Source organism: Solea senegalensis, linkage group LG8, assembly GCF_019176455.1.
Source record: "Solea senegalensis isolate Sse05_10M linkage group LG8, IFAPA_SoseM_1, whole genome shotgun sequence".
NCBI classification, from domain to species: domain Eukaryota; kingdom Metazoa; phylum Chordata; class Actinopteri; order Pleuronectiformes; family Soleidae; genus Solea; species Solea senegalensis.
The window spans coordinates 5,370,488-5,383,102 of NC_058028.1; positions in this window are offsets into that span (position 1 = coordinate 5,370,488).

Consider the following 12,615-nt stretch of genomic DNA (forward strand, 5'->3'; position numbering starts at 1 on the left):
CAGAAGAACTGAAACAGACAGATCAAATTCACTGTCTCTGCCAGCAGGAGGGACAATAACGCTGGATTAAATAACATTTCTGGATTGTTAGATTAAAGCAACCAAGAGGTCACTCTGATCTGCAGTCTGTGTCTGGATGAGGTGAAATTGCACCTTTTCTGCACCACTTCTACTCCTCCTGTCAGATTGAACCTTCATGCACGCACAGGTTTATTGGCGATAACGATCTCAGGCTGCTCCCCGCTGACCAATCACATGTTGGCGCTGGCTGTTGGTTGTTTGGAAGAGGAGAAGCTCGGGTTTCTTTTGTCAGATGGTGCGATGGTGTGAATGAGCATCAGCACGTGTATGTTGACTTCTGATCTCTGCTTCCTCCCGACATGTCTGAAAGACTCTCGTCACAGTTTGGACAAAAACACAATCGGTTTGTGTTAAAAAGGCTGCAGCCTTGAAGGTCGGGGTCGAGAGGCATTTTAAGGAAGAGACCTTACGTTATTGTGGAGAGAAAAAAAGTGAAACCCCTCACTACCATTTTACAGTTCCAGCACTATATGGTTTGGTATCAGGATTGTCTTTTTTTATTACTTCATAGTTCCTCCTCCATGTGGGCGGGGTCGTCATAGCACGACTGCACAAAACTGCCGTGAAGGCGTTTTGATATATGATACAAACACACAAACTAGTGACTTGTAAAGCAGATGTTTTCTGTGTAACTGAATCATTAGAACCAGTTGATTAAAAAGATTATTTGTTCACAGTATCGTTCAGTATTTCCTGCACGACCGGAGCTCAGACTCTATCTGACACAGTCACTGAACTGAACGGGTTGGGATTCGGCTCATGATTGCCGGCTTTAGGCAGATAAACCAGACTCCTCTGTTAAATATTGACATTTTAGAGCTTTCCTTTGCTGTTGGAGATTAATGCATGTTTTCAGGATTTTTAAGTGTCTTTTTAACTGATCTACAGTTCGGCATTGTTCGCTTTGATTCTTGTGTCACTCATGAATCTTCCCGTGACAAACTCTCTGACCAATCAGTGGCCAGCAGTTTGTTGACTTGACGCATATCTTGGGACTTAGCCAGAGCAGGCACTAAAAAAAAAAGCACCAGGTACTATCACTAATGGAAAAGCAAAAATAAAACGAATAGAGTCGAGCAGAGTAGTGCTAGAACTGTATGAAAAGCCCCATTTGTGTCAGTGGAGTCCAAAATAGTCAGGGACAAGCCTTTTAATGGATCAGAAAAGATCCCAAGAGATTGCAGAGGGCAATCACTGCCATAATAGCTCAAAGTGAACCTAGAGACAGAAAAATGGGAACGCACGGTCAACAGATTCAGCTGTATTGTGGTCACCTCATATCAGATACAGAATACAACTCTTACTATCTTTTGATACCTCCTTAATTTAATACAGTAACTACTTGCAGTACACTGCCTTTTGCTTTTGCTAAAATAATGTAAACACACACAGAGTGAGAGAGAAAGAAGAAAAAGAAGTGGAGCTTGTTTGATGTTTGTTTGGTTATCTGTTTTAAATCTGTCGTTTAATATAGTGTTTCTTGTCCAGACTGAATCCAGGAAACATCTAGCAGCAGCTGTTATTTGTACGTACATGCAGGCTCGTAGACAGGCACCTGATTTGCTTTGTATTTGTTGGCAGACCATGGATTGTCAGTATCGCACAATCACGTTTGTGAGAAGCCAAAATCATGGTCAGATAAATCCTAGGTTTATTTTTGTTGGTAGAATCTATTTCTGAAACTATTTGTGGACACCTTCCTTTACTTGTACTGTGTGTTATGTCAGTGGAGTCAAAGAAATATCAGTTTTGACAGAAATAAATCTAGAAGAAGAACCAGACTCAAACGTGTGCAGAATCTGCCTGGGCCGGTTGTGGTGAAATGAGAAGGTGGAGACAAACAGTTGTACTAATTTAACTTATCTGTACTGCTTCTGTTTTGACCTTGTCTCTTGTCAAACAGACGATGTATATCAAAGGATTTACATACAAACTTGTCGCAACTTTCTTATTTGCTTTTATTATTCATCATCAGAGGAGTATATCATGGAAATTTCATCTTGATCAAATCCGAGCGCCACAAAACTCATACAACACATCCAGAGTTTTCTTTTTCCTTTCCAATTAGCTGAATATCCATGCACCTCCTGCAGTGATTTCAGGGCAAAATGTCACGGGGCATTCCTCCTTGGGCTGAGGTACATGTTTGTTCTCGTAGAAAACTCTCCACGGGCAGTGTTGCCCTCAGAGGTCACACTCTGGCCATTCAGCGGTCATGAGGATAAGGAGTCTGGTAACCGTGACAATACACTTTCATTTTTGAGGCAGCCACTTCTCCCACAAAGCCATAAAACTGCCGGGCCCCTCGGTCTGGCTCCACTCGGATCAGCTACCTCACAAAAAGAGGGCCCCCTCCTTACACAATATTATTAAGCAGAATGTAAATCTAAAGTAGGAGTTTAGTCAAAATGGAGGCTTTTTTTTCTTTCTTCCTCCTCCAAACTCTTGAGTTGTCATTAAACAGCTGTGGCTCAGGAGAGAGTCAGTAATTATATACAAGGGGAGACGCGTGTTATAATAAAGGAAACCATCTTGACCAAACCATCAGGGACCAAGGTCACGACAGTCTGGTCAGACTGGAGGAGTTGCAGTGTCTGAGTTTTTCTTTCTTTTCCTGCATTATCTCATAGTTGGTTTTAGTCAACTGTGGTCAACTTATTAACAGAAAAAAGACAGAATTTTACTTCCTCTCGTTTTGGAGGATCTGCTGTGTATGTACATTCAATAACCTGCCACTTTGAGTCACCAGAAGCATAACATTACTTTTTTTTAAAGCTGTTATTATAACATCGGCTTTCTGTCAGGTCATGTTTTTGATGGCATTATTCAATATCTGTCTTGTATTTGTTTTGTCCTACTTTAAATTCTCTGCATGTACTGTATTTTCACTTCTGTTTTTTTGTGTTTTGGAATTTTATTGATTTGCGCATTTTGTTACATCTGACACTGGGATTCATTGTGATGATAAATGATAACCAGTGTGTTGGAAATGTAGCTTAATGCTTCAGGGAGTCAAGAAAGGCCTGGTTGTGTTTGTTGTAGGACCTCCACAGTCACTTACAACACCCCTGTGTAAAACACAAGGCTTGTGAATTTGTCAACAATGTCAAAATAAACAATGAATTTACTCCTCAAAGTACCTACGCAGGACATTCTGAATCTTATGTGTACCAGACGTCCATTGTTTATCCCAAAAAAAAGCTATTTAAGACAAACCAGAGACACACTGTTGCCATAAATACTCTGTATAACCCTGGTGTTTTGAGTTAATGCTCACGTCAGCATGCTGACATGCAATTACCATGATCAGCCATTTAGCTCAACATAGTAGCATGCCAAAGAGTATACAACACACAATAGAGCCGGGAAGAATAAAGTGCAGATTGGGGTGGATTGGACCTGTAATTTAATGTATGATGTCAGTCTTTTTCTCATCAAACACAACACACACTAACATGCAGTGAAGTTGTCTTGAATAAATAAAAAGTGGCTGAGTCGCAGGCGGATGTTGGATGAGCAGGCAAGCGGAACAGTACAGGCAACAGGAATCCAAAAATAGGTAATCTTTGTAATTCAAACACTGGGAGCAAGAACAAAGGTACAAGCGCTCAGAAACATTTGTGTATTGTAGAAATGAGGGGAATAAGGAGCAGGTGTGTAAGTGGATAGGGAATCTCTGGTTATAGAAGATAAGACACAAGTGAACAGGTGGATATTTAAAAATGGATCCTTAAGAATGTGGTTAATCATTTACACATGTTTACCCAGTTTATAAACATGACAATCAATATTCACAGTATTTATAAGTAAATATTACATCACGGCTCAGTAAACACATGCATTTTTCATGAAATAGGAACAAAATCCTATTTCTGTTGGGTTTTTTTGTCACTTCATGGGTAAAAGTTTAGCTAACTTTAGCTGCACTTTCATTAACAAAACTGGTCTCAGTTAATTTCCTGTTCTGTGCTAACTCATGCTAGCAAGTGATAGATTGGCTGGGATTTTTTTGTTTCAGTATCAAAGCAGGGGCTGGTTTACTTCCAGTCTCATGCTAGCTTGTGCTAATATGTGATAGTTTAGCGCTGTTCTTTAGCTGGGTCTATATTGGCTTATTTTTAAGGCAGCAACTGAACTATTTAAAAGTAAAAAGGCCCCCAAAAAGCAAATTAGTTTATCATCCTATCCGTAGGTCATAACCTAGTCAGGAATGACTAGTTTTACATGGTTTACTTCTTCAAATTGATTAGTTATAACCTAATGCTACGATGGATAACAGTTTGACAAGCTAACAAGCATGTAATGTGCAAAATGCTAAGGTATAACAACAGAGGGGAAAACATAATGCTGCTAATCTTTATTTTTCTCGAACATATTTAGAACTACAACTATTAACTTAATCCAACTACAAAATGAACAGCCATGCAAGATGTTGACGCTTCACAACTTGTCAAATTTCAAGTCTAAACCAAAGCAATTTGTAATTCAACAAATTATGCAAACATAATCCTCAAATCTCTGTGAGACAACACTAACCTTTAAGCTAAATACCTGCTCATTAGCACAAGCACAGTAGCTACTACAGCTGACGTTAATGTCACAAACGTGTCATTTGTAAATTAACTCAAATTCAACCAGTGACCTCATAGTTAAGCTTAAAACAAAGTAAATGTGTAGTCCATGACAGTAAACATGAGCTATATATCCTGGGATTATGGGTTTTATGTCAATCTATGTGACAGTTGTTGAGATTAATCTGAATGTTTTTTAGTAAAGGGGGTTTGATCTAGAGACTATTACAAAGGCACATCGGAACTTATTATTCCCATAAATAAAACTTCCAGAAATTCCAATTTAAATCTTTGCAGCAGTGACAGAAAGTCTCAGACTTCAATGGTGCCATTCAATACAGAAAGTACAAAACCTATTGATGATTCCGGTTTCCTTAATACGGATCCATTTCAATCGCTGCAGCCTGAGTCGACGAAACCTGACCCTGGTGTCTTAACCTTACTTCCTTTATCACTTATACCGTCTGCATTAACGTTATTGAGCTTGAAAGGATCCTGACCCTGAAGTCAAATTTTAGGCCATAAACACTTCACGGTTAAATCCTTAATTAACGGTTATTATGTGTAAACTGAGCATTTAGTTTTAACGACAGTAAAGTGGACTCATCCACAGATAAAGTGGACTTTATATTTCACAGTAAACATATATGGGGAAAAGTTATTGCTCGTCCTTAATTATTATCGGAGTAATTTGATCCCTGATCGGTTTGGATTCATGCCCTCGTGCTGCAGCTTTTTAAATGTGGTGAAGGGGATGTAAGATTGAACTTTGACAAATCACACCCACCGAGCATCACCGAGCATCACAAGCAGCATAATCACTTATCATTATGTAGAAAAATGCTGAGTGGTTGTAAATAAGATGAAGGTCAGGGTGTGTGTTCCTGGCAGAGGGAGAGAGAGCGAGAGAGGGCAGTCTGTCAGGGACACACACAGGACTCCCCTTAATGCACTTTCCATTATTATCTTTATTTTAGATCACACAAGAAATTGGGAATAAGCCTTTTGAATCAGTTTGTAAAAACCTGGAGTACAGTGGGCTGCAGGAAGGCACGCTTGAGCGGTTATTGCATAAACAAGAGGCATCACATGGATTTCTGGTGTGTGTGTGTGTGTGTGTGTGTGCATGTGTGTTTCTCTACAGGGAACATTTTGTAGGTTCACTCTTTTTTTTGACTGAAATAATGATAACAATGATAAAGGAGTTATCAAGGGGAAGCCCATGGCTAAGTGGGAAGGGAACTTGGCTTGTGAAAGGAAGGTTGCCAGTTTGAGTACCCACCAGGTCAAGGGCTTTCCCTGAGCAGTTGCACAATTCCCATTGGTCATTGAATCTTGCACTTATGAAAGATAAAAATACATTTTATTTTGCTTGTTTTAATCCTGCATTCCTCATCAACTGCAGGTTTTTATCCAACTCGGCTCCGACCCGTCTTCTCTGCTTTATTTTTGGCACTGATAAAAGTTCCGTCCCAGGGTCGTTGGAGCCAATTCCAGCTGACAAAGGGAAAACAAAGACGGGGTAACACCCTGGACAGTCCAACAACCCTTGATATATAACACTGACACATAACATTGATATAACATGACCTACAAGTCATGTTATATCATTTCTGTTCACAAAGATCATAGAGAGAGAATCATACCATTAACCACAATGGAAAAAAAATCAACAAAAGTTGGGTTTTAATATTGTATTTACCAAGATGTTGAACTCCAATTAGCCTCTATATTCCAGACCAGTGTCGGACATGTGAGCTTCACCGCTATTGTTGTGTGAATGGGTGAAAAAAATCTAGAAATGAGAGAGTAGTTTGTTTTGTACCATAGAGGAAAAACAGTTGTATATCTTAGAAACGATGGGAAATACAGATGGAAAAAAAGCACAAATTATTACTAACTTCTGTAACAAAAAACACAATCTCTTCATTCATCTGGAATGTTTTACATCTGGTTCTTATAAAATGCAAGTCGACTCACACTGGTGCTATTTGCATCCAAACTCTTATCAGTTTTAATTTCTGCCCATAGGGGGCAGCCATGAATGTGTGTAGCTGGAAGTCAAAAAGTTGCAGAAACTTTGCATCCAGCTCTGTTTTGTCTTTTACATTTGTAACCTGAAACACTGCAGAGAGGAATGTGAAATAAACTGTAAAACCAGATGCAACAGTCAAAATAGAGACTTCACGTCCACTAATGGAGAGAGGACAACACAATAGTCTCCATCGTGTGTGTGTGTGTGTCGCCTGTCTCGTCCCCCGAAAAAGCATGAGACAGTGAGATGAATTAAAGTAGCAGAGCAGAGAATGTACATTCAGGCGTGATTCAGGTCTATAAAAGTGTATTGATTCTCTGCTCGCCTTCCTGCACAGTCCCTGCCCGGCCGGTGCCAGCGTAATTTGTCCCCCGGGTCTAAGGTTGCATGTGAATTTTCTGTAGTGTCAGCTGAGTTTAGTGCAGTGCACGCTTGAGAGGAGGCAAATTCTCATTATCCCACGCTGCTTTAATTAAGAGCTCGCTGTCAACCGTTTTGGAGCGACATCTTTAAGTCATTTAGTACCTCCTACAGTAGGCATCTCCACACAGCAACAGACAATATTTTATCTCCCACAGCTGAGTGTGTGTAGCTTTGTCACAAACACATCTGTTGCACACAAATTTTTATCGGGAGAGGGGGGGAAAAAAAACAACTCTTCTACATTTCGTAGGAATCAAGTTCTTTGGTGGGCCACACAGTGGTGCACGCGGCACGTGTTGCCTCACGGCAAGAAGGTTGCTGGTTCGTGTCCCAGTCAGGGACTGTGGAGTTTCCTCTCACATGTACAAAAAGAGGTTGCATGCAGAGGTTAATTAGTAGTAAGTGCATTTTTTTCATCTCTATATGTTGACCCTGCGATGGACTAGTCCAGGCTGCCCCTTACCTTTTGCCCTGTGTCATCTGGGATTAGCACCAGCAGCCCCTGTGATTTTCATGTAAAGTGAACCCGCCTATGCCCAAATGTGCTATTGTAGAAAATGGATGGATGGATGGATAAAGCAGTAGCATGAATGAATGAATGAATGAGTACACTGATGTGTTTTGTGTTGTAATAGCCATGTGTATGTGATAATGTATTAGAACATAAGTAAAAAGTCACCAAAACGGCCACTGTCACTGAACCATTTAACTTTTTTCCATCAAAAAAAAAAATTAAGTTTGTATTAATTTGTTAATTTTTAGCCACATGGGGGCAGTAAAACAAGCTGTATGAATGTGTGTGTGAACGGGTGACTGTAACTTGTTATGTTGAGTAGTCATTAAGATGAGGAAATGTGCCCTAAATTATGCATTCACTGACTATAAGTAGTATTTATCCACATTTCTGTTTCTAGCTCACTGACAATTCCATGATTCTCTCTCCTCTTTAGCTCATGTTTGGTCTCAACCTACCCCATGTTCAGCTGATTCTCACTCACTTTACATGTCTGTTGCTCAGTGTGAAGCAGCTCACATTAAGTAGGTTCATCTGAGCGGTGAAAAGTGCTAAGAGACATAAAGGTGATGCAAAGTTCTAAAGCTGTGGAGCAAAACATTAGGCTGAAAGAAATGTTTCTTCTGCATAATTAGAGGTGCAGATTTTGTTAATTGTGCTGCACATTTGTCAATGTGAGTGATGTCTTAATCATTAATTTGATTTAATTAATTCATATGTGTATAATATTTAAATTAGTCACACACAATAGTAATTAATGTAGATAAAGTTATGTACAAAACGAACAATAACCGCTATACCTTCGCTGTACTGCCCCCTACAGTTTGATGTGGTACTGCTCTGTTACGCACAAGATCCAACAAGCATTTCTGTTCAAGCTAAACTATAATAGACGTATTCATTTATTTTACTGTTTTATTGTTTGTTTTTAGGTATATTAGGTCTTATGTTTCTATAATTTATTTGTTTTATTTATCTGTGATGTACAGCACTTTGTTTCAGCCGGTGTTGTTAAAGTGCTTTATAAATAACGTTGGACAAACAGTGATGAGTCAAACAGAAAACACGACAGAGGGAGAACAAATCCAATCCGTGTCACCATCAAACTGCACAGCCTGCATTAGTGACATGATCCTAACACTGTTCGTTTTTAAAGTCACTCAGTGTCTGATACTGCACGTCCCCCAACGCCTCCACACGGAGCTGCTTATTTTCACCATACAAAAAAAACCTCATTTTGATAGGACATTAAAGTTGTTGTCAAACCCTGTGCAGTCAAACGTTTAACATGACCAGATCAGTGCTCTGGAAGTGGTTAGTGAGGTGTGGCCACTTGGTTTTTTGAAACAACACTCTGCTTTGTGTTTCAAAAACAAAACAAGCACACACGATTCAAACGTTACTTGTTTGTGTGACAGTACAATAGCCCCCTCACCTCAGGCACAGCAGGTTTGATTCTGGGCCTGATGAGGACTGTTTTGTTTTCTCTGGGTATGAATGGCATCATTTCCTCAGATGAACCTCAGTTACTCTCCTCCTCTGACTGGAGATGTAGAGGATGCATTAGTGCAGACTCGCAGCCTCCCTCCCTCCCTGGTTGCAGAGTCCTGTGGTGGGGGGAAACCAGGACGAGTGCCAGGTCTGGAGGGTGCACGCACAGACCCAGCCATGCTCAGCATGTCCCAAACAACCGGTGCACAAACCAGAACCATCTGCTGTCTAGTTCACTTACATTCTCACTTGATGCGCCGCCAGATGCTTGCTTTTTCACATCTGGAACAAAAGAGACACCGAAGGTTCAGGTTCAGCTGACGGGACAGGAAGGAACACCTTTACAAACAGAAGAGCAGCAAGAAAATGGCTAATGCCTCTTTCCTGGATGCAGAAACAAAAAGAAGCTCTGCCACTAAATTTAAAATGAGGCAGAGGAAAGCACACTCCCACAGTGAGGCTGCAGGTATCACTGATGAAGAAAGTATGCCGGGGTTAAACCCCTAAAGCACCTTTTTCAGGTATAAACTAGTATATATGGATATCTAGCAGTGGCTGGTCTGTGAAACAGCCAAACAGCCAACCAAACGAATGCACGGATGAACCACTGGAACAAGGAAACGCGATAATTATGTAACTCTGAAATAAGAAAATGTTAGAATATTGATTTTATTGATTTATGGAGTATATTATGTACAAAAGGAAATGGAAAAGGTTCTGGACTTCACTCGTAAACTCCGGATGCAACTGAGACATGAAAAAAGGCTCCGGTCTCTTCAGACAGTTCCTCCAATCATCATGCATCAGCAAACAAAACCTGTTCTGTTCTCTCTCATAGATCAATTGAAGCTGAGCTTCCCCTGGTTTTAATGTGCCACGATAAACGGCTGATTCTGAATAAACTTGTCATACAGTTTTATACTGCATGTACTTTTAGTAATGAAATGTAAACACAACATTACATATTTGACCGTTTATTTTATGACAGCAATTGTTGACCCAGGTGCAAATCTTTACAGTTGAATATAAAGTATTGAAATGATTCATGTGACAAAAATCAGTGTATCTGCTGCCTCTCTCTGGTCAAACACCAGCTACTGCGTTAAAATTTTGCTATTGGCTCGTTTAGTCCACTTGTCCACCCCTTGTACAAACTTTCGTCACCATCTTGTCTGATCTGTGCAAGGCTTGACTCCTCCCCCTTTTATAAACACTGTTGCCCCATACCCTCTTTATCTCCCCTAACCCCTGCCTTGGTGCGAGCGATTGGGTGGTTCGTGTCACTGAGCACTTCACTCGACTACCAGGCCACGCCTCCAACACTGACCCCCACTTCTTGGCATTTTTCAAATTTAGACATTGGGGTGGATCTTAACCTCAGAAGAGGGGGGTTTAGTTACTCTCCGAACAAGTGGATCATTTACGTTAATATTCTGTTCAAACACTGATAAACAATGACTTTCAGCTGCTTTGGTCCCCACTAAAGCTGTGTCCCGCCTCCTACAATGAACACGCCCCCTGTACTTCAGAAATGTATTGAAACCTAATTTTTTAACACAGCAAATCATTAATCATTCTATCATCAAATTTGCCGTATTGAATAGTTGAACATTTTCCACGTGGGGTGACAGAGTCAGAAAAAAATGTATTACTTCTCTCTGACTTTAAAAACTACTTAAAAGGTTTAAGTGCACAGAAGAACGACTCAATTACAGGAACATAAGTAAATGTAATGTCCACCTCTAGTACTTGGTAAGGGAGGATTCTTTCCTGTAACATCTATCAGAGCTGCGTTGGGTATTATGGTACAAACTACTTCCTGTCATGACCAGATCTGCCTTCCCACTCTTGTTGAGTGTGTTTGAGTAATTTCCATCCGCTAAATAACCATTAAGCACTCAGTGGTACGACCTCAGCCGCTGAAGCACATAAATGGCTCGTGGCCTGAACATCAGATGCATCATCTTCAGGACTGCCACATCACTGTTTGAGTGATTTCCTCCAATTAAATAACCATTAAGCGCTCAGTGTTGTCGGTTAGAGCTTGCAGAGATGGAGCCGAGATGTTTGGACTCGCAGAGTAAAAGAGTTACAGAGAAACAGCAGTTGTTGTCTGTCATTTAAAAAAAAAAAAAGAAGCTTTGCATCATAAAAAACGTGTGTTTTAATTCAATTTGGACTCTGTGTACCTGCACTTGCTGTTAGGTTTTGATTCTGTGCTGCAGCACTGGCTTGAATGTAACCTTTCAACACATTTCCTGTCAGTTGTAAGAAACTACAAGTGTGTTTCGCTTTGAGTCATTTTACTCTCTGAGCTCATACAACACTGTGCCCGTGCGGAAACCATTCTAAACTATATGTATTATATTGTTGTTGTCATGCTGTTAAATTTTGGATTTAAAGTAACATGACTTTAGAAGTTGGTCAGACAAGGTCATAAACATTTATGAGATGATTATGTTTGAATGTACATATTATGTTACATGTACTATATTATTATTATTATTATCCATTATAGGAGATGACAAAAACATTAACACTTTGTGGCAGTGTGCATTCTCACCATTAGATATCACTGATTCTTGCCCACTGGAGCTTTAAATGTCCTCGTTTTCATCACGCGATGGAGCCAATCTAGTGGTTTCACATCAGGCATCTGTTTTGTCTGAAAGTCTTCAAAACGTCCACACTTTTGTTTCATTCACGCGTCATTTAACGCTGATGCTGACAGTATTCATATGTGCTTGTCCGTCTGCCAGAAGAAAACGCATTATTATTCTATTTTTCTCTCTTTGTATTGGAGATCATGAGTGCCGAAGCGCCTCAAGCTCACAATCTGGATTTTTCTGCTTCTTCTTTTTTCTTTAAATGTTGGAAATTTCCAGCGTCTGATGAGAATCAAACATAAGCATTGACTCATCCACTGAGCTATGTGAGCACTCTTCATCTGTCTCTTTGTCCGCCCGTGTCCTCGCTATGTCTTTTGCCACTAAACTGAACTTCCTGAACAAGATCCAGGCTAAGATGGAAAGTTTTAGCTTTATGTCTGTTCCAACACCTTGAAGCCAAAACAAAACACAAATTATTCCAAAATAAAACTTGTCTGTCCTCAGATCATTGTTATTTGTGCTTTGCAGAGACGGACCCTGCCAACCAGGCTGTCCTTCTTCTCCTCTCTGTGTGTGTGGACCACACACATGAGCTGAATGTCACAAAGTTTTAAAGCCTGGAGAGAGAAACATGGTGCTGATAATTCTTTTAATTTCTCTTTGTACACAAATGCCAGCAGTTTCACAGGCCGTCACCAGTGGTATGTGAACGCAGACTGATCGTGGTGTATCCATCAAGTGCCGTGACAGTGTGGAATCTCTATGTGTGTGTTTGTGCACCTGTGTATTTATATATCTTTGTCAAGACAATTTGTCTGGGCCCCAAAACTATAAATGGCTTTTTTACTTTTTTATTTTTTTAGGGTTAAGGCTGGACACTTAGTTGTGATA